The sequence below is a fragment of the Seriola aureovittata genome, chromosome 23 (genome assembly GCF_021018895.1).
Source record: "Seriola aureovittata isolate HTS-2021-v1 ecotype China chromosome 23, ASM2101889v1, whole genome shotgun sequence".
Classification (NCBI taxonomy): Eukaryota; Metazoa; Chordata; class Actinopteri; order Carangiformes; family Carangidae; genus Seriola; species Seriola aureovittata.
In genome coordinates this window covers 19,742,676-19,747,675 of record NC_079386.1, presented here as the reverse complement: position 1 = coordinate 19,747,675, position 5,000 = coordinate 19,742,676, and the positions used below count along the sequence as shown (strand labels likewise).

The window sequence follows — 5,000 nt, the reverse complement described above, 5'->3', positions numbered from 1 at the left end:
GTGTGTGTGTGTGTTACAGTGTGTTTGTGTCTGTGTGTGTCTGTGTGTGTGTGTGTGTGTGTGTTACAGTGTGTTTGTGTCTGTGTGTGTGTGTGTTACAGTGTGTTTGTGTCTGTGTGTGTGTGTGTTACAGTGTGTTTGTGTCTGTGTGTGTGTGTGTGTGTGTTTCACAATGTGTCTATGTGTGTTTATTTCTTGTCTTTCAGGCTCCTAATGAACAGAAACATCTGTAGTTTTAATGTCATTGTTTTTTATCTTATAACTTTATCGTAATTTTTAAACATATATTTTATATTCACATTCTTACACATAGATTTTTTTTATGTTTATTGATTTAAAAAAAAAAAACGCTGTGATTCCATCGAAGCTACAGACACGAACAAAGAAGAACGTTCACATTCAAACAGGTGAGAGAGTCAGGACTCAGACAGGTGTTGTCAGGACTGAACTACACGCCGTCTGTCAGGATATCATATATCATATATCATGTCACATATACTGTATATATAATGTCATATATCACACATCATTTATCATATATAATGTCATATATATAATGTCATATATCACACATCATATATCATGTCATATATCATGTATAATGTCATATCATGTCATATATATGTCATATGTGTCACATATGTATCACGTCATATATCACACATCATTTGTCATAAATAATGTCATAGATCACATATGATATATCTGATCCAACAGATATGTGGTGTCCACATACTTGTGGCCATGTGGTGTGTCCCACATGTTGACAGAGTGAGGCTGATGGATGTGTGGTGACCCAACACAACAACACAACAACACAACAACACGGCAGCTGACAGTAAACACATTTCAAAACCAGGACGATATACTGTCCCACACACAGAGACAGAGGACAGAGGACCAGAAGACAAGGGGCAGAGGACAGAGGACACAGGACCAGAAGACAAGGGGCAGAGGACAGAGGACACAGGACCAGAAGACAAGGGGCAGAGGACCAGAAGACAAGGGGCAGAGGACACAGGACAGAGGACAGAGGACACAGGACCAGAAGACAAGGGGCAGAGGACATGGGACCAGAGAACATCACTGATCGTTTGAATGAAAGTGATTGAAAATGGTCAGAACAGTCTGAATATTATAAACATTTACTTCTACTGTTTTTATCACTGATGACTTTAATGGTCATTTGCGTTGATGTGATTCATGTGTTCACATCAGATAATGATATGTGGTTTAACCAAACCCCGCCCCTCAACAGTGACTGTCCAATCACAGCTCAGCGTGTTTCTCCACCTGGTGAAGGACTCAGAGACACTGAGGAGCTAAAGTGTAGCAACGGGTCACACTGAGTTAGCATAGCATTAGCTTACTGGAACATCCACTGTGTTGAAGCTGCTCCTGGATGCTATCAGAGTTAGCAACATTAGCCACTTTGTTTTGATCTCTATGGGAGAAATTTAGGGTTAGGGTTAACCCTAGCCTCAACATGAGAACAAAGCTGCCTGTTAGCTTTAGCCTCTTCTTGTTAGCTTTAGCCTCTCCCTGTCAGCTTTAGCCTCTCCCTGTTAGCTTTAGCCTCTTCTTGTTAGCTTTAGCCTCTCCCTGTCAACTTTAGCCTCTCCCTGTCAGCTTTAGCCTCTCCCTGTTAGCTTTAGCCTCTCCCTGTCAGCTTTAGCCTCTCCCTGTCAGCTTAAGCCTCTTCCTGTTAGCTTTAGCCTCTTCTTGTTAGCTTTAGCTTCTTCTTGTTAGCTTTAGCCTCTTCTTGTCAGCTTTAGCCTCTCCCTGTCAACTTTAGCCTCTCCCTGTTAACAGAGTGAAGTGCTTGTAACAAGCTCAGACTTAGAATAAGTCTGACGAAAAGTAAAAATAAAAAACATCAAGAAAAAAAAAACGCTGGAAAAAGAAATGAGATGATAAAAAATAAATGTCATGAACCAGAGTAAAAAACTGCTGCTGCTTTCAGGCGCTAACATCATCCTCACTAGTTTGTTTCCTTGCTGCTGCTCTGCACTGGATTAGCCTCCGCCGCTATGCTAACCCTGGCCTGCTTCCTGTTGTGGTGACGGCTGTTGAAGAAGTCACGTAGTGCAGACAGGTAAATGTTTTGTTGCTGGCGATGTTGCCGTGGTGTCTCCAGTTGACCATGTTGTATTGCTAAAATTTCCCTGGCAATGATGTGAGGTGAGACAGGTCTTTCGTTGGACACTGTTTCCTTGGCAACAGGTTTGTCGCTATAGGAATGACTGATGGGGCCGAGATAACCAAAGTGAGCCCGGTCTCCTCCCTGTTGTTCCTCTCTATGACACAGTCACATCTCTTCCCTGTCAACAGGAGATCACATGATGTGTATGATTGGCTCTAAACGTATCTGTGAGGGCCCTCACCTGTCACTCAAATAGGCCACGCCCCCCATTGTCCATCACTTTAGTCCTTAAAAAAATTAAAAACAGGTGAATTATAGAGACACAGTGTGTGTGTGTGTGTGTGTGTGTGTGAGTGTGAGTGTGAATGTGTGTGTGTGTGTGTGTGTGTGTGGAGATGCAGTACAGACTCATGAGCACTAGATGTCAGAGAGAGAGAGAGAGGTTCAACATCACAGTGTGTTACTCTGTAAACACTGACCAGGTGAACACAGGTGCTGACCACTGACCAATCACACAAGGGTGTCCTCTCCAAATAAAGAGCTGCAGGAGGACGAAGCTGGAGAGACAGACAGGAGACACGTCATGTGACCTGTCCCAGTCACAGGTGTCTCCACTTCTCCATCCTGTGTCTGTCACATGATGTCTCACCAGGTGCTAGCTTAGCGTTGATGCTAACACCTGCTGGTTCCTGAGCAGCTGATCAGACTCTCTGAGACTGAGACGGCGGCCATGTTGGAAACTGGACACACAGAGGAGGAAGTGACACGTCCACATCAGATAAAACAAGTCTCTGACAGCTGTGACTTCCTGTGAGATGTCCACGGTTCCCAGAAGCCTCAGCTGTTCACACCCATCACCAGGCCAACAGCCTGTCTCTATGGTAACCCCCCCCCCCTTGTTAACCACTCAATTCACTGACAGCTCAGAGGGGACCACCATCTTTTAAGGTGGAATGATTTCTTACTCAATGCATGATTTAGAAATCAATCAATCCAGACCTGTCCTCCAGGTAACCTGTCCTCCAGAGGACCTGTCCTCAGGTCTCTCGTCTCTTCTTCATGTCTCTGGCTCAGTTGTTGTTATTAACAGCAGCCGGAGGTGGTTTTGTGTCTCTGTGCTGTGAAAAAGAGAACATGAAAAAAGGAAGTTGTCTTCTGTCAGGACAGTTTCACACTCGTGCTGTTCTGTGAATCTGTGAAGACGAGTTCACATGCTTCAAATAAAACTCGCTCTGTCTTTTTTCTTGTCGTCCGCTGGTCCTTCCTCTTCTCATCTGGTTTCCATTACAGGCCGTGGTCCTGGTCCTGGTCCAGCTGGATTCAGACTCAGCAACAGACTGATCTGTCTGAAGAGACGCTGCTCTTCTTTAAACATAGTATTCAAAACCACAACTCCCAGAATCCTCTCTGTTATCACTCTTCTAACTAGAGACCCAGAGACAGAGACCCAGAGACAACTACTGTCCACAGAAAGACAGAGAAGTCTCCACCCACTTTCCTCCAGGTCTCATGATATATTAAACAGGACTAATGTCCTGATAGGAGACATCTGTGATAAGAGACGTGTCTGATAGGAGACATGTCTTTCTGCAAACCTTGGACATCGTATGAAATGATGGACATAGTAAGGACAGCCCCTAATCCAATGAGCCCCTGTCTGACATGACTAACACTTTATACAACTAAGTACCTGTCCTGTGACGTTACTTGTCCTGACAGTGTCTTCCCTGTCACCTTGGAGACGGACAAACCTAACAGCAGCAGCTAGGGATTAGGCTTCAGATTCAAACCTGTGACAAAAACAGCTCGAGTGACACAAGAAGAAGACCATCTCCACACACGTCCACTTCCTGTCTGTGGTCACCTGGTATCATCAGACAGACACTCTGAACTGCTGCATCACAGACTGTGATCCACTGACACCAGTAACACCAGTAACATCACTGACACCAGTAACACCAGTAACATCACTGACACCAGTAACACCAGTAACATCACTGACACCAGTAACACCAGTAACATCACTGACACCAGTAACAGCACTGACACCAGTAACACCAGTAACATCACTGACACCAGTAACACCAGTAACATCACTGACACCAGTAACATCACTGACACCAGTAACACCAGTAACATCACTGACACCAGTAACACCACTGACACCAGTAACATCACTGACACCAGTAACACCAGTAACACCACTGACACCAGTAACACCACTGACAACAGTGACACCAGTAACACCACTGACAACAGTAACACCAGTAACACCACTGACACCAGTAACAGCACTGACACCAGTAACACCAGTAACATCACCGACACCAGTAACACCAGTAATATCACTGACACCAGTAACACCAGTAACACCACTGACACCAGTAACAGCACTGACACCAGTAACATCACTGACACCAGTAACACCAGTAACAGCACTGACACCAGTAACACCAGTAACAGCACTGACACCAGTAACATCACTGACACCAGTAACACCAGTAACATCACTGACACCAGTAACACCACTGACACCAGTAACAGCACTGACACCAGTAACACCACTGACACCAGTAACAGCACTGACACCAGTAACACCAGTGACAACAGTAACACCAGTAACAGCACTGACACCAGTAACAGCACTGACACCAGTAACACCACTGACAACAGTAACACCACTGACACCAGTAACACCAGTAACACCACTGACACCAGTAACACCACTGACAACAGTAACACCACTGACAACAGTAACACCACTGACACCAGTGACACCAGTAACATCACTGACACCAGTAACACCACTGACACCAGTAACACCATGACACCAGTAACACCACTGACACCAGTAACA

At 44.9% G+C, this 5,000-nt stretch overlaps 1 protein-coding gene across 1 annotated transcript in view; it reads left to right on the top strand.

Moving 5' to 3' along the window:
• Positions 1-5,000, top strand: part of LOC130164323 (Fc receptor-like A) — a 33,048-nt gene that overhangs the window by 11,689 nt on the left and 16,359 nt on the right. The gene's annotated exons all lie outside the window — the stretch shown is intronic.